Genomic DNA, 25,783 nt, shown 5'->3' with positions numbered 1-25,783 from the left:
AAACTATTCATAACAAGCAATGCAAAATAAATTGTCTAGCATTGCCTTTTTGGCAGGTTTGAGTGATGGCGGGAAAATTCCAAATAATAATGGTGGCACTGGTGTCAAAATATTGAATGTAATCAAAGTAGAGAGAGAGAGTGTTGTGGATATTGTCTACCACACAGGCAGGGGAAGGATTGGGATGGGGGAGAATATGGGGGACTTTGGTGGTGGAAAATGTGCCCTGGTGAAGGGATGGTTGTTTTATCATTGTATGACCAAAACTCAAACTTACTGCTTTCATAAGCTTTGTAACTGTATCTCACAGTGATTCAATAATTTTTTTTTTAAAGCAGATGTGCTTTATAGCAGAACCTACTCATTAAAGGCTAAAAAGTCACCTTGTTTCTCTATTGACTAAAGTGTTTCCTTTTCCCTTTTTCCTCCTTTTTTCTTTTTTTTTTGTCAGTGGTTGGGGAGCTGACCCAGCCCATGCATGCAAGACCTGGGTTTTACTGTTTTTATTCTTTGCTTTTTTCATTTTTTGCTTTTCGGGTCACACCCAGCGATGCACAGGGGTTACTCCTGGCTCTGCATTCAGGAATTACTCCTGGCGGTGCTCAGGGGACCATATGGGATGCTGGGAATTGAACCCGGGTCGGCCGAGTGCAAAGCAAATGCCCTGCCCTCTGTGTTATTACTCCAGCCCCTACTTTTTACTTTAAAAAAAATTAATACAAATTTATTCAGAAAGTAAACGGAGAAGATACGTGCTCACGAGAGAACTGTGCTTTATTGTACTTTACTGCTGAGCCACGTCTCCTGCCTGCATTTATATTTTGAAAACTAACTAACTTGGCCATCCAGATGGATGGGAATGCTGCAGAAGGCGCTAGCCAGGCCCCATGTGGAGCAGTCCAGGGTCCCTGAGTAAGCAGCCGGTCCAGAGGTTGATGGTGCACTCAAGACCACCGCATGCGCTGGGGGAAACCATCTTATTCAACTCCCAAGAGTCCACTGTCATTCCCTATCTACCATCAGTTTTCATAAAGGCCTCCCTGTAGAATCAAAGGGGTTTTGGATAGTTGTAATAATGTCTATTCTTTAGCCAGCTTGACTATGGTGTCATTATTTCCACCTGACCACCAGGTAATCGTCAGGTGGCAGTGACTCGTTGGGGCTCTGGAGGGAGCACAGAACAAATGTCCTTTTTTGGGGGGGGGTCACACCCGGCTATGCACAGGGGTTACTCCTGGCGGTGCTCGGGGGACCATATGGGATGCTGGGAATCGAACCCAGGTCGGCTGCATGCAAGGCAAACGCCCTACCCGCTGTGCTATTGCTCTAGCCCCAGAACAAATGTCCTTTCAGAACCACTTCAACCAGTCGTATTTGAAGGTGGGACCCACCAATGTCAGTTTGTATTGTCAGACCTTGAGAAACATCTGCTCCTATAAAAGTATTCTTGGACTGGTGGGATAAATGCAGATTTGGGGGCAAGCACCTTATGCCTAGCACCAACTGCAGTTGTCAGACCATTTATTTTTCTCCCTCTATTGCTTCTATTTTGTTATTCCTTCTGAAGATAGGGAAATAAAGACGGAGAACCCACTTATAGGGGTGACTAATCTGGTCTAGTGACAACTGCCAGTATGCGGCCAGCGTCTTCCTTCCCTTAACTCTTAAAAAGTAGCCTGCAAGATCACTTAATTGGTTATTTGTTCTTTTATGGCTTTCTGGTTAATATGCTTTTGTTGTAAGCCTGAGCCAGACAAGTGTCTCATTCTAGCTTTAATTCCTCCTGTAATCTACTGAGCTATGCTTGGAGCTCTAATTCCCCTTCTGTTACTAATTGGACAGCCCGTGTAGAGGCCAGCCTACAGCTGCAGCTGCTCGGCAAGCTGCTTTGCAAAATATCTTTCCGTAGAGTCCTGTATGGACTGGAGCGATAGCCCAGCGGGTAGGGCATTTGCCTTGCACGCGGTCGACCCGGGTTCGATTCCTCTGTCCCTCTCGGAGAGCCCGGCAAGCTACTGAGAGTATCCCGCCCACACGGCAGAGCCTGGCAAGCTCCCAGTGGCATATTCGATATACCAAAAATAGGAACAACAAGTCTCACAATGGAGACGTTACTGGTCTCCATTTGCTGGAGCAAACCGATGAACAACGGGATGTCAGTGCTACAGAGTCCTGTATCAGTAGATCCACCAACACAGTATTTTCAGGGCATCCCTTTCCTCGTGCTCCCCATTCCCCAGGAGCTTCCCTACTCTAAATCATCTGAGTCCCAGGGCCAACCTTCCGTCTTCCCGAGCAAAGTCTTCCCAATCCCCACGCTGTGCTTGTGAATGCTCCGATGAGGCGCCTTCGGGTTCCTTCCAACGACGCCAGCGTTGCGTGTTAGATCCAGATGGCTAAGATCCTCTGTGCAGTGCCCACTCATGCCAAAGAAGGAGCGTGTCAGAGACATGGCTGTCCTGTTACTTACACACACACACACACACACACACACACACACACACACACACACACGGCATAGACCAAAGACAAATAGCCCCATGCAATACAGTATGCATGATAGAGATCAAGGACAAACAGCTGCCGGCCGCCGTCTTGAGAAGAGGCAGGTGGGCAGAGACAGCTGTGTGAGAAACAGCCTGCAGGAGAACAGACGGGCTGGCTCTGTGCCACGGCCAACCTGGGCTTCCCATTCCAGAGGTGAGTCAGTGTCTTTCCCTCCAGCGAAGAAAATGGGAAGGAAACGGGTAGGCTCACACAGCTGGGGTCAAAATCAAGGCAAAGCCTAGGGCACCCCCGTAGGCGAGGCTGACACTGGCTTTGTGGAGCACTTCCTCAACTGCAGAAATGATCTTCCCAGTTGCAGGACCCCAAACTCAACTCCCACCTTCTTTCCCTCATCCCTGCCCCAGCTCTCTTGGGATGACTGTGGTCTTCCAGTGACAGTGCTCCCCTCCCTTCAGGTTTTACCTCTTTCATGGTCACTTTTGGGCAATCTGACTTAAACCCCATGTACCAATTGTCTCCTTTTATTTTTCAGGGTTTTTTTTTCTGCTTTTTGAGTCACACCCAGCAATGCATAGGTTACTCCTGGCTTTGTGCTCAGGAATTATCCCTGACAGCGCTTGGGGGACCCTATGGGATGCTGGGAATCAAACCTGGGTCAGCTTCGAGCAAGGCAAATGCCCTACCCACTGTGCTATCTCTCCAGCCCCTCCTTTTATTTTTTAAATAAAATCTGGGAGGAATGTGAGCCACGCCCGGTGGTGGTGAGAGGCTACTTCCTGCTCTGTGCTTCGAGGTTTCTCCCGGTGGTGTTCGTGGGGTAGAACCTGGACCTACGGCACACAGAGCATCTCTCTGACACCAGCCTCTTCTTCGAAGGTGGGACAGTGTGTAGGCAGGAAACAGCACCTAAACACTTGAATGCTATTGTTCATTAGCTGTTTGGTTTGGATTTTGGTTTCATTCGCTGTTGGCTTTGGGTTTTGCTTTTGAAATATATGTGTGTTAGGGCTGGAGCAATAATACAGCAGGTAGGGCATTTGCCTTGTATGTAGCCAACCTGGGTTCAATCCCTGGCATCCCTAGCATCCTATGGTCCCCTGAGCACTGCCAGAAGTATTCCTGAGTGCAGAGTCAGGAGTAATGCCTGAGCATTGCTGGGTGTAACCCCAAAGCCAAATATAGATATATGTACATACGTGTATGTATATTTATACACATATGTATATATTTGGTTTTATATGTATGTATGTATATTTGGCTTTATATATACATATATTTACATATTATGTATATATATGCATGTATATAGGGACTGGAGCTATAGCACAGCGGGTAGGGCAATTTGCCTTGTACGCAGCCGATCTGGGTTCGATTCCTCCGCTCCTCTCAGAGAGCCCGGCAAGTTACCGAGAGTATCTCACCCGCACGGCAGAGCCTGGCAAGCTCCCTGTGGCTTATTTGATATGCCAAAAATAGTAACAACCAGTCTCACAATGGAGACGTTACTGGTGCCCACTCGAGCAAATCGATGAGCAATGGGATGACAGTGACAGTGACAAAAATGTATATGTATATAAAAATAAAACCATCTTCAGAACTCAGGTGAGGTCAGGGCCCAGTAGACATGAGGGCCAGCTGTTTTGTCCTTGCTGTCTGAGTGCCTGGCTCCTGCCCACCCAGTGTGTCTCTCCCCACCCAACACTCCTGTCACTGGCTGCCCCTGCGTCACCCAGGAGAGAAAGTGATCAGCTTTTTCTCTTAAAGTGCCCAGGTCCCTAGGGGACCTCGGGTGCCAATCACAGGAGTGAACCCGGAGTTTCCCTCTCTGAGGCTCTCTTATGGCAGCTCAGGCTAACAGGTAGGAGGAAAGATTAAGTGACATAGAAGTTCTTGTTGAGGTGATAAAAGATTGTGAGTATTTTTTTTAGAAGTATTAGACTTTTCTCCCACACTAAACACAGCTTAGCCTTTGGCTGGAAGGGGCTCTGTGCCCAGCAGCATGTTTGGGGAACAGGAATGAGTCCTTGGTTAAGCAAATCACTGGAGTACTATTAGCTGCAAGGGATGCAAAAGCCATGCAAGTTGCTGCAACTCAGATGGAAATGGAGGCTATTGAGTCAGAGGGACAAACACTGGATGATCCCACTTACCTGCAGTGTATAGAAGAATAACAGGAGGAGGATAATAACAAAGAATAACAAGGGATCAAAGTGGGTCTACCTAGATGACCCTTGACCCTAGATTATAGAAATGACAAGGGCAGGGAAGCAAAGAATGCTGGGGTAGGGGTGAGGCTAGTGGTAACAGGGGGAGCAGTCGGGGCCGTGGGCACTTTGGCAGATAAGGATATGTCCAAAGCACAACGTGAGATCTGAAGTACAGCAGCCAGACTTTAGAATGTGCCTTTAGGGGGCTGGGCTGGAGCAATAGCACAGCGAGTAGGGCGTTTGCCTTGCACGCGGCCACCCGGGTTCGATTCCCAGCATCCCATGTGGTCCCCTGGGCACCGCCAGAGGTAACTCCTGAGTGTAGAGCCAGGAGTAACCCCTGTGCATCGCTGGGTGTGACCCAAAAAGAAAAAAAAGTGCCTTTAAGGATGCAAGTTGCGGGGGGGAACCTCAGGTGTCCTGAGCTTGGAGGGAAGCCAGCACTGGCAGTGAGATTAGTGTTGGGTCGCTGTATGCCTTGGTACAGCGTGTAGGGGGTAGGGCATTGGCCTTGCACAGGGCCCACCCCAGGTTCAATCCCTGGCATCCCATTGTTGAAACTCAATGATGAATGACTCTGTCAATCACGGTGCCTTCATACAAACATTTTAATGTAAGAAATAAAAGCAACTGAATAACTACAATATAAATCAATTAAAAACCAACAGTAGGACCTTAGGAATGGGACCCAGGGATAAAAGCGGGGCCTTGAATACTCGTGTTGGTGTCTGTGCGTGGACCGAGAGCTGCTTGGCTCTGCTCCCCGTGAGAGCGTCAAGACTGGAACACGCACAGTGGGGTTCTGAGAGAACAGGAGTGCAGTTGGCTAAGGGGGGCTGCCTCTGCTAGGGGAGCGTCCTGGCCATAGAGAGCCCCAGGGAGGGAGAAAGTGGGGAGCAGGTTTCTGCAGCTCCCCAACCCCGAGAGAGATAGAGAGAGAGAGAGAGAGAGATTGTGTGAGGTGCCCCTGAAAGCCATAGGTGAGGGAGGAAGGAAGGAAGGAAGGAAGGAAGGAAGGAAGGAAGGAAGGAAGGAAGGAAGGAAGGAAGGAAGGAAGGAAGGAAGGAAGGAAGGAGGGAGGGAGGGAGGGAGGGAAGGAAGGAAGGAGGGATGGAAGGAAGGAGGAAGTAAGGGAAGGAGGAAGTAAGGGAAGGAGGGAGGGAGGGAGGAAAGGAAGGAAGGAAGGAAGGAAGGAAGGAAGGAAGGAAGGAAGGAAGGAAGGAAGGAGGGAGGGAGGGAAGGAAGGAAGGAGGGAGGGAGGGAGGAAATGAAGGAAGGAGGGAAGGAAGGAGGAAATGAAGGAAGGAAGAAGAGAGGGAGGGAGGAAAGGAGGGAGGGAGGGAGACTTAGGAGCCTAAGACAGGCCTCCAGGGTGGCAGAGAACTAGAAACCAGAAATCCTTGGAGGCTCCAGGGAGAACCTGGGCTTGGGTGGCCGAGGGTTGGGGGCGGGGGACGACTCTAAGATGGGGTGACAAGGTTTCTTTGGAGAAGGCAGGGCATTGGTGGAGGAGAGGAGGGAAGGTTCTGGTTGCTAGCGCAGCGCCCACACAGAACCCCGGGCCCCACACCCCGCCGCCCCGCCCCTTTGGGGCTTGCTGCCCTGCTGTGACCGTCGCCCCCTCTTCACTCCCCCCTGGGACCCCATCTGGGACCACACCTGACTTTAGTACTTTCCCTGTCCCCTGTCCCCCGTCTCCCAGCGCCCCACAGCTCCTCACCGGAGCGCCCCCAGCTCCGGTGCTCTCCCCAGTTCGCCCCCGGGACCCTCCACTTCCGCCTGGACCTGGGGCCGCGGAGGGGACAGGCCCGGCGGGCCGAGGCTGCCCGAACTCGGGGCTCCCCAGGACCAGCACGAAGGTGAGCAGAGCCCGGGCCGGGCCTTCTCGCTGGGCCCTTCGCATCCCTGAGGGCCGTGGTGATGGCCACTGCTGTCCACGCCGAGTCCGGAGGGGTCGCGGGGGCCAGGGGCAGGGGGAGAGCCGAGACCTAACTCGGGAATGAGGGTGACGTGTGTGTTTGGCGGGAGAGCCTGGCGGTGTCGGGGATGGAACTGAGGGCTCCCACATGCCACTCGGGGCTCGAGGATTCGGAGTGTGTGGAGTCTGGCAGCCCCGGGGGACCCAAGGCGGGAAAGCGCTGATGAGAGCATCTGTTCAGACGTTTAGGGCCTCCGCCCCTAGCATTGTCTGCTTTGTTGAATCTTAGCACCAAGCGAGTCAGACCCGAGGACTCTGTCCAGCCAGGTTGATGAGCCACCAGGGAGATCCAGGAAAAAAATAAGTGTACGATGGAGCAGTCATGGGAGACAGGAGCAGGAGGTGAATGAGTGCTGCCCTAGTGAAGTGCTCAGGCTGAAGGACAAAAAGAAACATGCAGGGGCTGGAGCGATAGCACAGCGGGTAGGGCGTTTGCCTTGCACGCGGCTGACCCGGGTTCGATTCCCAGCATCCCATGTGGTCCCCTGAGCACTGCCAGGAGTAATTCCTGAGTACAGAGCTGGGAGTAACCCCTATGCATCGCCAGGTGTGACCCAAAAAGCAAAAAAAAAAAAAAAAAAAAAGAAACATGCAAAGAAAAAGATGGCTGCAGAGCGAAAAAGGGTTCTTAACATCCTTAAGATGATTCAGGAGCTGGAGCAATAGCACAGTGGGTAGGGCGTTTGCCTTGCATGCAACTGACCTGGGTTCAGTTCCCAGCATCCCATATGGTTCCCTGAGCACCACCAGGGGTAATTCCTGAGTGCAGAGCCAGGAGTAAACCCTGTGCATCGCCAGATGTGACCCAAAAAGCAAAAAGCAAAAAAAAAAAGACGATTTAAGCAGAAATTCCAGATTGCCACCATGTTGGGTGGCATTCCCAAAGCAACCTGTGTCCTACCTGTGGGACACACAGGGGTCAGGACTCGCAGGCGCCACCTCCTTCCCGGTTATCTGGAAAGAGTTGTGTCAGGAATAACCTTGTTGTGAGGCACCACATGTGTGCATCCCCGGTCCAAAAGGAACCCAAGCTCTCCGGTCAGCGTGACTGTGATAGGGAAGTGCTGCCAGCAGGGTAGGAGGGAAAGGACCTCGGGAAAGCAGTGATGGGATCCTGGCACTCTGGGGGTGGGCACGGGAGCTGTATGGCAAGTAGAAAACAAAACACAAGATCAGTGGAGCGTCCTGGGCACTTTGGTGGGTGACGGGACCTTTATTTTTACAGTAATTTTACATATAACACAACGGGGAAGGCAGATTTGATCCCTGGCACCACGGATGGTAACCCAAGCCCCTCCAGAAGTGATCCCTGAGTACAAAGCTAGGAATAAGCCTTGAGCACCACATGTGTGGTCTAAAACTAAAAGTACTTTATATTGTCATTTAATGGTTTTGTGTTTGGAGGAAGATGCCTAGAAGTGGAATTGCTGGGTCAAACATAGGAGTGGAATTGCTGGGTCAAACATAGGTATACAAAATAGCTATGCTCATAGTATACACAATAGCTATGCTCATTAGAGCACTTAGTAGGACAGCCAGGATGTGGAAACAACCTAAATGTCCAGTGGCAGGCGAATGGAAATAGAAGTTGAGATATGGAATATTACGGTATGGCATTTTACACAATGAAATAAGGAAAGAGGAAATAGTGCAGCTCACTGCAACTTGTATGGAACTGAAGGGTATCATTTTTTTTTTTCTCTTTGGGTCCCACCCGGCGATGCTCAGTGGTTACTTCTGGATTTGCACTCAGGAATTACTCCTGGCATTACTCAGGGGAACATATGGGATGCTGGGAATCGAACCCGGGTCGGCCGCGTGCAAGGCAAACACCCTGCCCGCTGTGCTATCAGTCCAGCCCCAAGGGTGTCATCTTAAATGAAATAAGGTAGAGGGAGAAGAACATACATAGCTGACCTCACTCATCTGTGGCATCGAGACAAAACAAAGGAATATTGTTTGTATTTGTATTGAACAATGACAAACCCCTTGGATTAACAGATCATTACATTGATTAACAGCTAGTGGGGGAGGAATGAAGGATACCGTTATTCCAGATCCACGGGAACAGTGGCTCATGAGCACTTTGGTGGTTGTGACTTTATGCACCATCATAAACTACTGTAACCATAGTCTCTAAAATGCTTTTAAATTTTTTTTTTTTTTTTTTTTTTTTGCTTTTTGGGTCACACCTGGCAATGCACAGGGTTTACTCCTGGCTCTGCACTCAGGAATTACTCCTGGTGGTGCTCAGGGAACCATATGGGATGCTGGGAATTGAACCCGGGTTGGCCGCGCGCATGGCAAACGCCCTACCCGCTGTGCTATTGCTCCAGCCCCAAACGCTTTAAAATTTTTTTGAACATAGTCTATTTAAGTTATGAGGGGTAAATCTCTTGATAAATTCCTACTACCCCCTTGTACCTGGACTGCGCTGACCTTGTCTTGTATTCCCCAATTCCACCAGTGCTCATGGTCATCCACTGTCGGATCCTCAGCTCGTAGTGGCGTTGCTGTATCTACTCAAGGTAGACATCAGCTACTAGTCCCAGGCAGTTGCAAGGGGTACAAGAGTATCTGTGACCAGGGATCACGGCCATGGCAGTGCTGGGGGCTACTGGGGCTACACTTACTCGTGTCGAGGGGACTGTTCATTGCTAGGGATTTAATTTGAGACTTTGGAATTTTGTTCTTTTCTTTCTTTTTTTTTTTTGTGTGTGTTTTTTTAAAATGTCACTTTAGGGTCTGGAGAGATAGTATGGCAAGTAGGGCACTTACCTTGCTGGGTATGGCCCAACCCCCACCTCCAATAAGTAATATCATTTTGGTCACTGTCATTTTATAACACTGTCAATAATAGGGTTTCAATGAATGCAACATTATACCACCCCCCACACACCACAGTGTCCAGTTCCCATCATCGTTGCCTCTAAGTGCCCCTCACTCCTTCTGACCCCCTGCCCCAACACTTCTCCCCTCCCACAGCTCACTGCCATGGGCAAGCTTAGTCCCGTAGACCAGTTCTTCGATTCTGTTGCTCTGGCCTTTTGTTATTCCCCTTTATGCTTCTTTCTTTCCTTCCTTCCTTCCTTCCTTCCTTCCTTCCTTCCTTCCTTCCTTCCTTCCTTCCTTCCTTCCTTCCTTCCTTCCTTCCTTCCTTCCTCTCTTTCTTTCTTTCTTTCTTTCTTTCTTTCTTTCTTTCTTTCTTTCTTTTCTTTCTTTCTTTCTTTCTTTCTTTCTTTCTTTTCTTTCTTCCTTTCTCTCTCTTCTTTCTTCTTCTTTCTTTCTTTCTTTCTTTCTTTCTTCTTTCTTTCTTTCTTTCTTTCTTTCTTTCTTTCTTTTCTTTCTTTCTTTCTTTCTTTCTTTCTTTCTTTCTTTCTTTCTTTCTTTCTTTCTTTCTTTCTTTCTTTCTTTCTTTCTTTCTTTCTTTCTTTTCTTTCTTTCTTTCTTTCTTTCTTTCTTTCTTTCTTTCTTTCTTTCTTCTTTCTTCTTTCTTTCCTTCCGTCACATCCAGCGATGCTCAGGAGTTAATCCTGGCTCTACACTCAGGTATTACTCCTGGCAGTGCTTGGGGGACCATATGGGATGCTGGGGATCGAACCCAGGTCGGCTGCGTACAAGGCAAACGCCCTACTAGATGTACTATGGCTCTGGCCCCTCTATGCTTCTTTATATCTCATACGTAGGGGTGATCATTTTATATCTCTTTCCTACTTTACTCAGCATGATGTCTTCCAATTCTATACATGTAGTGGCAAATTACATGCTCTTGTCTCTTCTGAGAGCCATATAGTTTTCCATTGTGTATAATATGCCATACTTTCTTTATCAGTCACCTGTGCTTGGATACTTGGGATTGTTTTCAGATATTTCTTATTTTGGGGCTGGAGCAATAGCATAGTGGGTAGGGCGTTTGCCTTGCACGCGGTCGACCCAGGTTCGATTCCCAGCATCCCATAGGGTCCCCCAAGCACCGTCAGGGATAATTCCTGAACACAAAGCCAGGAGTAACCCCTGTGCATCACCGGGTGTGACCCAAAAAGCAAAAAAGCAAAAACAAAAAACAAAAAAAAACCCCAGATATTTCTTATTTCTTGATATAGGTTTATAGTGCTATTAACTTTCTCCCAATTTTTAAATTGCACTCCATAAGTTCTGACTGACTGGAGCAATACCACAGCGGGTAGGGCACTTGCACGCAGCCGACCTGAGTTCGATTCTTCCGTCCCTCTCAGAGGGCCCGGTAAGCTACTGAGAGTATCCCGCCCGCACAGCAGAACCTGGCAAGCTACACGTGGCATATTCGATATGCCAAAAACAGTAACAAGTCTCACCATGGAAATGTTACTGGTGCCAGCTTGAGCAAATCGCTGAGCAACGGGATGACAGGTTCTGATAACGTGTCTTAGTTTTGACTTGTCTCCAAGTACTTTTTAATTGGACCTTTAATTTCCTCAATGCCCCAATGATTGTTGATAAGAATGTTGCTTAGTGGGTAGGCGGCCCCTTTTGGCTTCCCAGCAACGGCCCCACTTCCTCCGGTAAATGTGAGCTCAGTTACAAACAATGCCAGGGGACAGTTGAGCAAACAGGGCTCCATTTAAAAACAATCAACATCCTGTTTTAGCTTGTTTTTACTTGGTGCAAGAATGTTCTGAAAGTCCCCCTAAGATGTTCATTTCTTGCCTCTTTCAGTACATAAGGTTGACCCAGCTTGCAATAAATGAGCTGTCTCTCCAAAGCGCTCCTGGAGTGCGTGTCTTTCTTGAAGCTCCTGTACTTACCCTCCTTCGAGGCTGCTAGCCTCCTCTGCCAGGGTGTGCCAAGGCTGGCCTCTCGGCAGCCTGGTGACTCCTGCATGTCCAGAGCGACTCTGCTCCAGATATTTAAGCTTTTTTTTTTTTCCTGCTTTTCTATTGGGGATTATTTTTAGTTTTATAGCACTGTGGTGATAATGAAACACTTGGTATGATTTCAGTCTTCATAAGTTTGTTCCAGTTGTTTTATGTCCCATCGGTCCCATGAGAATCTTTCATGGGAATACCAGAAAAAAAATGAAAAGTTGGCTATTTGGGGGTAGAATGCTCTGAAAATGTTTACTAAGATCATCTGGTCTAGTTTGTTATCTAAAATTATTGTTCCTTATCTAATCTTTGACTAGTTGATAGGTTTATGATTGTAATTAGGTAAATAAAGTACTGTTATTTTATTTCTCTGAATTTCATTCTTTAGCTCTAGCCCTAGTTGCAGTCAATTATGTATTTTGGTGTTCTATCATTTGGCATATGTTACATGTTTTTGTTCTATTAAGCTCATGATTACTATATAGTGTGAGTTCTTATCTCAAAAGCTGGAAATCTATTTTATTTGATAAAATATGGCTGTACTTATCATTTGCTTGTGAAATTGTCTTGTATCTTTCTCTTTGAACCTCCCCGCCTCATCAGGCACATTATGAAGTTCATTGATTGCAGCTTAGAGCTCGTGTTTCCTGTTCTGTTGAGTCTGTGTTTTGGATATATGGCCATCCCACTCTTCCACATCACCAGTATCATATACAAATTTTTAAATGCTTAAAAATTCTGATATTGGGCTGGAATGGTAGCACAAAGGGTAGGGCGTTCGCCTTGCATGCGGCCGACCTGAGTTTTAATTCCTCCGTCCCTCTCAGAGAGCCTGGCAAGCTACCGAGAGGATCCCGCCTGCACGGCAGAGCCTGGCAAGCTACCCGTTGCATATTTGATATGCCAAAAACAGTAACATTGTATAAGTCTCACAATGGAGATGTTACTGGTGTCCGCTCGAACAAATTGATGAACTATGGGACGACAGTGCTATTAAACTACACATTTAGCTCTAAGCACTGCTTTGTTTCTCACCAGTTCTATTTATTTGGGAGGATTTGGACTACACTTAACTGTGTTTGGGTCTACTGTGCTCAGGGGATCATGTGATGTCAGAAACCAAACCTGCAACATGCAAATCATGTACTCTCTGGCCCTTCTCACAAAATTTGATGTCCTGTTGGGGCTGGAGCTATAGCACAATGGTAGGGCGTTTGCCTTGCATGCGGCCGACCCGGGTTCGAACCCCAGCATCCCATATGGTCCCCTGAGCACTGCCAGTAGTAATTCCTGAGTGAAGAGCCAGGAGTAACCCCTGTGCATTGCTGGGTGTGACCCAAAAAGAAAAAAAAAAAAAGAAAAAGAAAATTTGATGTCCTGTATTGGTTAGAATTTGACTGACTTTTTTTTTTTTTTTTGGAGTCTCCCAGGCAATTTAGGAGGCCGGGGGGAATACTCCTGACAAGATTTGACCAACGTTCAGATTCAATGTGCAGGTCAAGGTGTTGAGGACCACCAAAGCCACACTTGAGGTGCTCAGGGGCCATGTGATATGAGGATTCAAACTTATGTCCTGACCATTGAACTAACTTCCCGACTGCTAGACATTTGTTGAAATCTCTGCTGAGATATGTCTTTGGCCATGAGTTCTTTAGAAACGCATTGTTTACTCTCCAGTTGGAGGTAGTTTCCAGATATCTTTTTGTCTTTTCTATTTAATTCCATTTAAATTAGAAAGTTACCCTCTTCTACTTAATTCCATTTTAATTAGAATCAAAGAGCACTCTATGATTTCTATTAAGTTTGTTAAGATGTGGGGAAGGGAGGTGAGTGCACTGGTTATGAGTGTGGTGTTGGAATTATGTGCAGGAAAAAATACATCGTTTAACAGTACTGTAAATCACAGAACCAAAATCAATGAAAAATAAAATAAACTTGTTATACCTAATGGACCAATATACCTAATGGCCTTAATGAATGCTCTATATGAGCTTCAGAAGAATATGTATTCTGCTTTTGGATAAAGTATTCTAAAGATGTCAATTGCTTAAAAAAAAAGTTATCAGTAGATGTGGTGGATTGATGATGCTGCTTACTTCAATTGTATTATTATTTTGTATGCCAGATTTGTCAGTGATTAATAGATGGTTTTGAATATCCCATCTATAATAATGGATTTATATATTGCTCCTAAAATATCTATCATGTTTGCCTTGTGTATTTGGACAGTTATTAATGCATACTCATTAAGAACTGTTACATCTTCTTCAAGATTTGACAACTTTAAGATTTAAGTAATGTCCCTCATTACTCCAAATAATTTTCCATACTCTAGTGTTTTATTTTACTGACACAGAATTCTAAATCGATGTTTCTTTCTTTCAGTACTTTATTTTATTTTTAACTTTTTAGGTCACACCTGGCGATGCACAGGGGTTACTCCTGACTCTGCACTCAGGAATTACCCCTAGAGGTGCTCAGGGGACCATATGGGATGCTGGGAATCAAATCCGGGTCAGCCTCATGCAAGGCAAACACCCTACCCACTCTGCTATCACTCCAGTCCCCTCTTTCAGTACTTTAAAATATTTGATTTTCATCCCATGATTTCTGGGGATGTCTGATTGCATTTCTCATCCTTGCTCCTTTTTTATGGGTAAAGTATTATAAAGTTCCCTGTTTCCTAAAATTTTCTTGTCTTAGATTTTCAGTAGTTTGAATACAGTATGTCTAGGTTCTTCACTTTCTCCTCCTCCCATCTTCCCATCCCTCCTGTCAACCTCTTGCCTTAAAAAAATTAATTACTTTTTAATTGACTCACCATGAGATAGTTACAAAGCTTTCATGATTGAGTTTCTGTCATACAGTGATTCAACACCCATCCCTCCACCAGTGTAGCTTTCCCACCACCAATGTCCCCAGCATCCCTCCTGCCAATCCCAGCCCCCCAACCCGCCTCTATGGCAGGCACTTTCCTTTTGACTTTCTCTCTACTTTTAGGCATTATGGTTTTCAATACAGATTCAGAGACTCTTGCCTCTTTTTAATTTTTTAAAAATATTTTGCTAGGACTGGAGTGAGAGCACAGTGGGTAGGGCTTTTGTCTTGTATGTAGTCGACTCGTGTTTGATTCCTCCATCCCTCTTGGAGAACCCAGCAAGCTACTGAGAGTATCCCGCTCATATGGCAGAGCCTGGCAAGCTACCCATGGCGTATTCGATATGCCAAAAACAGTAACAACAAGTCTCACAATGGAGATGTTATTGGTGCCTGCTTGAGCAAATCGATGAACAGCGGGACGACAATGCTATGACAGTGCTACATTTCGCTTGGAATTCTTTGAGATCCCTTGATATAGATTATTGACTATCATGAGTTCTAGAAAATTCTATACTGTTGTTTCAAATATTTCTTTTTCCTTTAATTCTGTTATTTCCTTTATTCCCATTATGCATATGTTACATTTTTTTGTGATTGTACCATTGATATTAGATTTTTATGTACTGTTCTTTAAGCAGATTTTATTTTTTATTATTTTTTTTCAAACTGTATCCAGCTTTATTAAAGATACTTTTCATAAACAATCATGGTATTTCAGGCAGGACATGGGCAGACAATCGTTAGCAGTATACAATAACTTTCAAACTCCCTTCTTCAATGGACTACCAAAATCAGAAAGCCACTATAAAACCCAATGACATCTTCATTTGATGCTCTGAACAGCGAAAGTTTAGAATGAGGGTTGACATTTCACATTTAGTATGTTGTTTAACAACTTCTCACAAGCCGACCCAGACTTTCAAGAAATGAAAGAAAAATGGCAGAATGATCAATCTGAAGATCCACAATCTAAAAAAGGAACTGTTCTTTTGAGGGCTGCCGTCTCAGTTGGGGCGCTGCAAAATCCAGATGGCCTGACATCCTGGTAACCACTTTTTGGGAGTCCAGGCTCAACAGGTCTCTCTGGGGTAAAGGGAGCCAAGTCTATGCTGAAGGCGGAGAGGGAGACAGGACACAGAAACACATTTTAGTTTTTCCCCACCACAAGCCACTGGGTGCCAGGGTGGCTACCGTGTCAACTCAAGGAATCCCTCCTCTTGGAAATCAAGAGGGAGTCTCTCAAAACTAGTGAGGAAGAGTTGTTTTTCCCCAGGGCGATCCAGTTTTGGAGACCATCTATTAGTGACTTATGCCCTTCCCCCAAAACAACAATGAAGTGTTCTGTGTGCTAACAACATAGCTTTAAAAAAAAAAGTAAAACAAAATTCTGCATTTTTATAAAACTTGATAAAAAATAGTATTTCAAACTGTACAGTCACCAGAAGTACACAGTTATCAAAAATGCACACACTTCACTTGGCATCTCCAGCACCTTCAGCTTTCTGTGCCTGGTCTGTTTTGGCATCTCCGTTTTCTGCAGGGTTATATCCCTCCTTGCCAGCATCAGCCTTCCCCTTTTTCCCTTTGGGTACCGTCTCTCCCTTCTTTGCAGGAGCCTTTTAAGGCTTGGGCTCTGGCTTTGGAGGAGCAGGGTTAGCTGATAACCTTGCGGATCTTCTCTGTGGTTCACCCTTCACCTTGGCTTTATCTCCTTTAGCATCCCCTTCAGCCTTTCTCTTGGGCATGGTGGCGACAGCGGCGGGACGTGGGCGCTAGATGCGGGGTGCAGCGGCGCGCGGGCTTTGGTCGGTCCAGGGGTCGTTCTCACCTCTTCTTCTTCACACTGCTCCTCTTTAAGCAAATTTTAAAAAGAATTTTCTGTTTTGAAAATTTCTAATGACATTTCTTCAAGCTCTCTTGACTTCTTTCTCTAGCTATGCTGAGCATTTAGGGCATTCCTTATTTTTCTCATGGTACTTTTGATTTCTAGAATTTTCTTTGGCTTCTTAGCATTTCTCTGTTTACAGTCATCATATATATATATATATATATATATATATTTTTTTTTCCTTTTTGGGTCACACCTGGCGATGCACAGGGTTTCCTCCTGGCTCATGCACTCAGGAATTACTCCTGGCGGTGCTCGGGGGAATCGAACCCGGGTCGGCCGCATGCAAGGCAAATGCCCTACCCATTATGCTATCACTCCAGCCCCATACATTCATCATGTTTTAACTTTTTGTTTGTTTGTCTGGAGCTACCCACAGTTGTGCTTGGGAGTGGCACCAAGTGTTACTTTGGGGACCATATAATTTCAGGGATTGGATCCAGGGCTCACACATGAAAATGTGCTCTAGTTCTTTGAGTGATTTCCCTGATCCTAAATTATTTTTTTTCAACTTTTTTGCTTTTTGGGTCACACCGGCGATGCACAGGGGTCACTTCTGGCTCTACTCAGGGGACCATATGGGATGCTGGGAATCGAACCTGGGTCGGTCGCGTGCAAGGCAAATGCCCTACCCACTGTGCTATCGCTCCAGCCCCCCTGGTCCTAAATTAACCATCTCAGATTTGTAGTCCTCTTTGCTTTTTCATTAGAGCCCTTATTGTATAATGAACTAATTTTAAATTTCCAAGTGGTAATTCCATCACCTCTGCCGTATCGTAGTTCTGATGATCTCTGAGTTAAAATTGTTTGTTTTTTTGTTTTTCTAGCACTCCTTGTAAGGTTTTTTGAAAGCTGTTTGTCATGTGCTATATTCAGTAAAGATAGTATTTTAGTATGAGATTTTATATTTAATCTGGTTAAAATACTAATAGTATTTTAGTATGAGATTTTATATTTAACCTGGTTACACTGGTCAGAAAGAAGAAAGAGCACTGGGGTTAGGTATTTCCTTTTCTCTGTTTCTTAGTTTTTTCCAAACCCTTCAGTTAATTTCTCTCATGGGCAAGACTTTTGAAATTTATGATTATAGTACTACGAGTTATTTCTAGAAGGCCGTTTTTCCTCTTTTCCTGCTGACATCATGAGGATATAGAACCTATTATAATTAAAAAAGCTAAAACTCAGACAAGTCTGAGAACTCCTTTAGGCTGGGCATCCTAACAATTTTTTTTTTTCTTTTTGCGTCACACTGGCGGTGCTCAGGGGTTACTCCTGGCTCTGCACTCAAGAATTACTCCAGGTGGTGCTCAGGGGATCCTATGGGATGCTGGGGATCGAACTTCTGGGTTGGCTGCGTGCAAGGCAAAACACGCTGTACTATAGCTCCAGTTCCCCTAACAGTTTTAAAACTTTTTTTTCTCCCACTTTTCTTGCCCTTCCTTCACTGTAGAAGTTGTTGTCTGTTTCACAGACCTCAACCTCAGTTGTCTTTCAAGTTCTATGTTCTGAACATAACATAACATTTTCTTTTATCATCGTAATTTAGGTGCCATGTTAAAAATGATGGTCACTGTCACTGTCATCCCATTGCTCATTGATTTGCTCAAGCGGGCACCAGTAACGTCTCCATTGTGAGACTTGTTGTTACTGGTTTTTGGCATATTGAATATGCCATGGGGAACTTGCCAGGCTCTGCCTTATGGGCTAGATACTCTTGATGGCTTGCCGGGCTCTCCGAGAGGGGCAGAGGAATCAAACCTGGGTTCGCTGCATGTAAGGCAAGCGCCCTACCTGCTATGCTATATATATATATATATTATATACATATGTATATATAAAATATTGATATACATAATTATACCTCATTACCACCAACGTACTTAAGACCCTCTGCCAAAATCCTAAAATCCTTCTAGTACCCTTCATTACTGGCCCCCACATCTACCCCTGACTGCTTGGTCATCTCAGTTTTATAACTCAAAGTCAAGTGTGTAATCGTTGGATCCTGTCTATTCTCCTATTTTATTTCTCCATATACCACAGGTAGGTGAGTGAAGTCATCTGGTATTTGTCCTTTTCCCTCTGACTTATTTTGCTTAACATGATGCCTCCTGTTCCCTTTAAGTTATAGCTGCGAAGTGCATGATTTCGTCTTTTCTTAGAGCTGAATACTATTCCATTGTACATAAATATAATTTTTTTTTACTTTTTGGGTCACACCTGGCGATGCACAGGGATTACTCCTGGCTCTGCACTCAGGAATTACCCCTGGCTGTGCTCAGGGGACCATATGGGATGCTGGGATTTGAACCCGGGTCGGCCGCGTGCAAGGCAAACGCCCTACCCGCTGTGCTATCTCTCCAGCCCCAAATATATATATTTTTTATCCACTCATCTGTCTTGGACATCTGGAATGTTTTCTTAACCTGGCTATTGGACTAAGCATTGTAACAAACATAGGGGAGCACATCTTTTTTTGGTTTTATTTATTTATTATTGAATCACCATGAGAGACTCAGTTACAAAGTTGTTCATGATTGGGTTTCAGCCATACCATGTTCCAGCATCTGTCCTTTCACCCGTGTACTTTTTCCATCACCAGTATCCCCAGTTTCCCTCCCATCCCCCTACCCACCACCCCAGTCTGCCTTTATGGAAGACACTTTTATTCTCTCTAGAAAACTGCATTTTTTTTTTTTGCTTTTTGGGTCACACCCAGTGAAGCTCAGGGGTTACTTCTGGCTTTGCACTCAGAAATTGTGCTTGGTGGACCATATGGGATGCTGGGGATTGAACCTGGGTTGGCTGTGTGCAAGGCAAACACCCTACCCACTGAACTATCGCTCTGGTCCCTGCAATATATTTTTTTAATAATGTAGGAGTACTGCTATTTGCTCAGCCACTGATTACACTGGTTGAATATATTTTTTTTTGTTGGTTTGTTTTGGGGTCACACACAAGGTTGTTCCAGGCTACTCCTGGCTCTGCACTAGGGATCACTCCTGGCCTGATTGGGGGACAATATGGGGTGCTGGGGACTGAACCCAGGTTGACCACGTGCAAGGTAAGCACCTTACCTGCTGTACTGTCACCCCCCCCCAATATCTTATGAGTTTTTAAAAGTCCAGCTTTCCCATAAAAATATGTAATTTTTATTCTCAATTTCACAAACCTTTGGTCATATATCTTTGGTCATAAACTTTTTCTGGTCAAACTTTTTGGTCAAGGGGCTGGAGTGATAGCACAGTGGGTAGGGCGTTTGCCTTGCACACAGCTGACCTGGGTTCGAGTCCCAGCGTCCCATATGGTCCCCTGAGCACTGCTAGGAGTAATTCCTGAGTGCAGAGCCAGGAGTAACCCCTGTGCATTGCCGGGTGTGACCCAAAAAGAAAAAAACATCTTTTTGGTCAAAAAGCATTAAAGTAATTCTGTAAATGACAAAAGTCACTGTCACTGTCATCCCTTTGCTCATCAATTTGCTTGAGCGGGCACCAGTAACGTCACCATTATGAGACATGTTACTGTTTTTGGTATATCGAATACGCCACAGGTAGCTTGCCAGGCTCTGCTGTGAGAGCGGGATATTCTCGGCAGCTTGCCGGGCTCTCCGAGAGGGACAGAGGAAAATGACAAAAGTACTTAAAATTATCACAATTATTTTATTTCACAGTGGGTAGGGCGTTTGCCTTGCATGCACCCAACCCCGGTTCGATTCCTTCGTCCCTCTCAGAGAGCCTGGCAAGCTACCCGTGGTGTATTTCGATAAGCCAAAAACAGTAACAAGTCTCACAATGGAGACGTTACTGGTGTTACTGGTGCTCACTCAAGCAAATTGATGACAGTGCTACAGTGCAGTGTGGGGGAAGGGTACACCTACCTGGCTGTGCTTAGGGATAACTCTTTGGCAGTACTGAGGGGACCATATGCGGTGCTAGAGATTAAACTGGGATTCACTACTTGCAAGACAAGTGCCTTAACCTCTGTCTGTTTCTCTGGCCCCAGAAGAAAGAAGCATTTTATTTTAATTTTAGATTTTCTATTAAGTGTATTTATAAATGAGAAGTCAACCATTACTTAACAAAGAATTACAGTTTTAAAAACTCTGGAGCCTAGCTAGAAGCCTGCTTCATGAGCAGAGGGGAGAAGGCAGCTGGAATAGAGAAGGGATCACTAAGATAATGATGGCTGGAGGAATCACTCAGGATGGGAGATGAGTGCCGAAAGTAGATAATGGACCAAACATGATGACCTCTCAGTGTCTGTGTTGCAAGCCATAATCCCAAAAGTAGAGAGAGAGTATGGGGAATATTGTCTGCCATGGAGGCAGGGGGAGGGTGGGAAAGGGGGGCGTATACCCGGGATATTGGTGGTGGGGAATGTGCACCGGTGGAGGGATGGGTATTTGGTCATTGTGTGATTGTAACCCGAACATGAAAGCTTGTAACTATCTCACAGTGATTCAATAAAATTAAAAACAAAACGAAACAAAACAAAAACTTCTGGGGCCAACTGCTTGCAGAAACTCTACTAGTCTATCAACTAAGCCAGAGCCCCACGCCTGCCGATGACGGGAAATAACCATCCTTTTCGGTTTTTTTTTCCCTTGTCAGGCAGCGTGGCGATTACCAAACAGGCGTGAACTCGGTGGCGCGGGGCAAGGGGGAAAAAGAAAAGTTATGTAACAAACAGCGGGACTTAATATCTCTATATTCTTAGCAGTGGAGAACTATCAAATGCCTCCTTGGCAATAGGACTGCTTTCCTTTTTTGGGGGAAACCCCAACAATGGTAGTGAGTTGTGTGTTGAAACATGGAATGTAATCGAGATAAGGCATAAACGAAGTGGAACTTATCATGTACAAGGGTGGGGACTGGGGAGGTGGGAGGGGGTGGCAGGTATACTGGGGGGGTTGGTGATGGGAGATGGGCACTGGTGAAGGGAAGGGTGTTTGAGAATTGTATAACTGACATAATCCTGAGAACTATGTAACCCTCCACATGGTGATTCAATAAAATTATTTAAAAAAAAAAAAAGCAAATAAATAAATAAATAATATAAAAAAAAAAAAAAACAAACTTCTGGGGCCGCACCCAGCTGGTGCTCTGGGCCTCAGGGCCAAACCTAGTTGTGCTCTGGACCGTCCAAGATACACCTGGCGTCAGGTGGTGTCAGGAGTTAAAGTCAGGTGCATGCGATCCCTGGATTATTTGTCTCCCCAGTCCAATTTAGCCAGAACACCCAAAAATCCTTGGGCCGCACTCAGACATCACTCCTGGTGGGGCTTGGAGATCATAAGAGCACCTGGGATGGAGCCTAAGCCACAGGACAGCAGTAGGGCGTTTGCCTTGCACGCGGCTGACCTGAGTTTGATCCCCGGCATCCCACATGGTCCCTGAGCACTGTCAGGGGTAATTCCTACGTGCAGAGCCAGGAGTAACCCCTGAGTATCTCTGGGTGTGAACCCTCCTCCCCACCCCCCAAAAAATCCCAACCAAAAACAGAAGAGTGCCTGGGATAAAACCCAGTGAGCTGCATGCAAGGCAAGCACATTACCCACTGTTCTGTCTCTCATGACCTCCCGGGCACTGCCAGGTATATAATGCCCTAGTGGTCATCAGCACTGCCAGGGAGGCCCCTAAAAAACAAAAAACAAAACCAAAGAACAATAAAAAGAACACAAAACATTTACCTAGTTTGCCTTGCACGCAGCTGACCTGGGTTCGATTCCTCTGCCCCTCTCGCAGAGCCTGGCAAGCTACCGAGAGTATCTCGCCCACATGGCAGAGCCTGGCAAGCTCCCCATGGCGTATTCAATATTCCAAAAACAGTAACACGTCTCACAATGGAGATGTTACTGGTGCCCGCTCGAGCAAATCCATGAGAAATGGGATGACAGTTGCAGTGATTATAAAACAGTACTTCATTTTATTAATGTTACAAAAATTTCAAAATCAATAAAAAAAAACCTTTCAGGGTTAGTTCTTTTAGAGCTAAACTGGGCTGGGGATAGATAATCCAGGGATCACATGCACCTGACTTTGATTTAACTCCTGATGCCACCTGACGCCAGGTGTATCTTGGACGGTCCTGAGTATCACTAGGTGTGGCCCTGAAGCCCAGAAGATCACGGGATCAAGATTTGTTGCCCTGTATTTTACCCCTCCCCTCATCAAATGTTGCTACAACTTTTTACTGTGGGGGCCACACCTGGTGATGCTCAGGGGACCAGGCCATGCTGAGGACTGAACCCAGGCTTCCTGGCTACAAAGTATGTGTTCCAAGATACTGAGCTACCTCTCTGGCCAAAACTTAGTTTTTGATTTATCCTCGCCATGAACCCAACATATTGTTCTGAATCCAAATTCAGGTTTAATTCATACTCCACCAAACTGCAACTATGCATTTCAATTAACCTTGACCACTTGCTTACCTTGGCATGCTCAACCTGTAATATGGCCTGCTTTAGCAATTTTAGATTGTGGGTATAATCTTGAAGATAGCATTTTTATCTTTGTAATTAACGTTCTACAGGAAGTTAAGCAGTTTCTCGAGATCCATTTGAAAGCTACTGGTTTTTAAAAATTGGGTTCATTCCTGGACATTCGCGTCCCGGACTGTAGTGCTTGGGGACCACTAGGACCACATCTAGTGGTGGTGGTGCGGGTGTGTGTGTTTGTGTGTATATAGGGGGTGCCACTGAATGTTTTTCAAAATATATGCTTGGGTGTGAGGCCCTATGCTCAACTCCCTCTGTACTGAAAGAGAAAGAAGGAAGAAAGGAGTATGTGTGTGTGTGTGGGGGGGGGGGGGGGCTGCAGAGCAGGGATGGCTGAAGTGGCAGCGCTCAAGCCTACCCTGCATGCCGCTGAGGTGCAGAGATCGTGCGGACCCCAGCCACACCACACCCGAGGGTAGCTCCAGAAAGAAGGAATTAAAAGAAAAAAAAAATCCTTTGTTTTGGGTCTGCAATATTTTTCCTTCATGCTTCCTAGCTTTAACCTATCTCAAGATCTCTGCAACTGCCACCTTTCCGCTGCCAACTTTCTAATTCAGCGATGAATCAGGGTCTTGAACATCCGTTAATTATTCAGTAGCTACAAAACAACCCGGGGACGTTATGCATAAAACAGAATAAACCAGAGCAATTCACTAATTTGTAGCAGCAACGTGCATCTGTGTGGGCGTGTGGCTCGCTGGGGATAGAACCCAGGACCTGCCACCGCGCCACACCCCCGGGTCTCCAGCCCTCCACCCGCCCCAGCCTCCCGGATCACTCCCCAGACACACCGACGTAGCCCCCCGCCGCCGCGTCCGCGCGCACCCCGCCACGTCGCCGTTGCGCGCGGGCCCCACGTGACCGGCCGGGGGGCGTGGCCGCGGCGCGCGGCGGCCGCCACTGAGGCGTCTTGTCCCGGCCGCGCCGCCGTCGGACGCCGGTGTCGGAGGTCGCGGCGGCGTCGCTGCGGGGCTTTTCACCCGGAAACGCGCGGCCGCCTGACCCGAGCGTGGCCCTGGTCTCCGCGGCTCGCGCCGGCCGGGCCCCAGGTCCTCGCGGCGGTCCCCGCGGAGCCGGACGGGGCTGGGCGGAGGATGGTGCCGGGCGGCCCCGGCTGAGCTCGGAGCGGCCGCGGGAGGCGGGAGCAGCGCCGCCGCCGGAGCGGGGTGAGCCGGCCGGGACGTTTGTGGGGGGTGGGGGAGGTGGGGAGCGCGGGGCGGGGGTAGGTGGGGAGCGCGGGGTGGGGGGTGGGTGCCCGACCCGGTCACCCGGCCCCGGCGTGTGCCCCTCGCATCCCGGGGCGCCCCCGCTGCGGGGCTCGGGCTGTAGCTCCGGAAAACGGGGGTTTATAATGTGCCGTTTCTGACGGGGGGGGGGGGCGGTGTCGGTGCTCGTCTCCGTTTGCGGGTTCCGCCCTGCGAGAAGGGCCGGGGGGAAGCGAGCCCCGCGGGGGCGCCGGGACTCGGAGTCGGAGTCGGAGTCGGAGGTGGCGCGCCCGGGTGGCCCGTCGTTGTCGTCGTCGTCGCGGGCATCTTAGCGAAACAAACACCAGGCACGTGTTTCCGGGTCTCTGGACTCGGGGGCCCCCTTGGGGCGGGAGGAGCCGGGTCGCTGCGGCCCGGGATTCGGTCCCCAGCATCACCCGAAGGACAGGCGGGGGGTGGTGGCGGGGGGCCCGGGGTCGGGAGCGGGTGGGCATCGGGCAGGTTGCCAGCCCCTCACCGAGAGCCCCCGAGCGCGCCTTCCCCCACCCTCCATCCCCCCCTCAACTTCCCCCCCCCTCAGTGGAACGCAGGTTGGCGCGCCTGGGCCCCAGCGCTCGCGTTCTGTCCATAGACGAACGTTCTGTGGGTGCGGGAAGGGTCGCCGCTTCCCCGCCCTCCTTCAAGTGTCCGAAGTCGCGCCCCGCAACTGTGCTTCATGCCCGCGGGCGTCTGCTGAGCCGGGAGTGCAGGTGGGGAGAACTCCCCGTGGCCTGCATCTGGATCGAGGCCGACCTGCCGGCGACCCGGCACTGCATGCAGCCTGGGGTGGGGGGTGGGGGGCACTGCATGCAGCCTGGGGAGTTCGCGGAGCCCCCCGGATTGAGAGCTCGCCTTTTCCGTTTGGGTGCGGGGCTGCAGCGGCTGACTTGAATTTTGCTCTGGGGGCCCGTACCCAGCGGCGCTGGGGGCTACTCCGTGGAACTTGCAGTCGTGGAGAAACGAGAAAGCAGTAGGCTGTAAATGTGGCAAGTGTGTAATTGCCACACCAAGGTACCAAACTTGAGGGATTTTGTGATGATGGATCAGAAGGAAATGGCTTGTGCGTGGTGGATCAGGAGGCGCCGGGCCGTTCGGAGTGAACTGAAATTAAAATGAAAAAGCTTAAGACCACGTTGGAAGATGACACCGAGACCGCGAGGCCTGGCGGTGTGGCTGGAGGATTGGTTAATGATTAAATGCTTTTCTAAGGCAGAAAGCCATATCCTGTCCAGTCTGGGTTCTGGTGATATTTGAGAACTAAAGGATTGTTTTCATTTCACGAGCCGGTCTTGTTCTTGTAAGCAGCCAGTGACCTCAAGTGGCACTTTTTTTTTTTTAAACTTTCTTTTTAAGGACAGTGAAAAATGTGATTGTCATTTGCCTCAGGTGTTAATTCACCCTGGCGTCTGCTTGTGGTCCTGCGTGTGCTCAGGATTGCAGGAGCGCAGCTTTGGAGTCCGCTCCGGCTTCAGCCAAGTGACAGCTCTTTAGCCATCTCCTGAGTGTTAAAAAGTGACCTCCCGTCGCATCACAGAGATGACGTTTATTTCATTTACCCATCAGGCACTTTCCATTATCCTTTCTTGCTCTGAAACGCCTGACAGTTTCAGGACAGCACTGACTTAAGCAGTCGCCTTTGAGCCAGCACAGAGCCGTAGCCTCCCGTCTCATTTCTCACTCTTTCCCCGCCTCCTAGAGAAGCATCTGAAAAAGAGTGGCCTTAAAGGACAGAGAACTT

At 47.6% G+C, this 25,783-nt stretch overlaps 1 protein-coding gene and 1 pseudogene across 4 annotated transcripts in view; one reads left to right on the top strand and one right to left on the bottom strand.

The window, feature by feature from the left end:
- Positions 1-15,522: 15,522 nt before the first annotated feature.
- Positions 15,523-16,162, bottom strand: LOC101555315 (non-histone chromosomal protein HMG-17-like; annotated as a pseudogene).
- Positions 16,163-23,706: 7,544 nt separating this feature from the next.
- Positions 23,707-25,783, top strand: part of TMEM248 (transmembrane protein 248) — a 35,593-nt gene continuing 33,516 nt past the window's right edge. For 2 of the 4 annotated variants that reach the window (XM_055135877.1, XM_055135874.1), the window contains exon 1: positions 23,707-23,967. The gene's annotated coding sequence lies outside the window, so the exon portion shown is untranslated. Of the gene's footprint in view, positions 23,968-24,296; positions 24,354-24,731; positions 24,756-25,783 lie in introns of those variants that run through there. The other 2 variants (XM_055135875.1, XM_055135876.1) reach the window with 2 other exon arrangements.

Source organism: Sorex araneus, chromosome 4 (genome assembly GCF_027595985.1).
Source record: "Sorex araneus isolate mSorAra2 chromosome 4, mSorAra2.pri, whole genome shotgun sequence".
NCBI classification, from domain to species: Eukaryota; Metazoa; Chordata; class Mammalia; order Eulipotyphla; family Soricidae; genus Sorex; species Sorex araneus.
The sequence above is the reverse complement of the archived record's forward strand: the minus strand, read 5'-3'. Positions and strand labels throughout refer to the sequence as shown.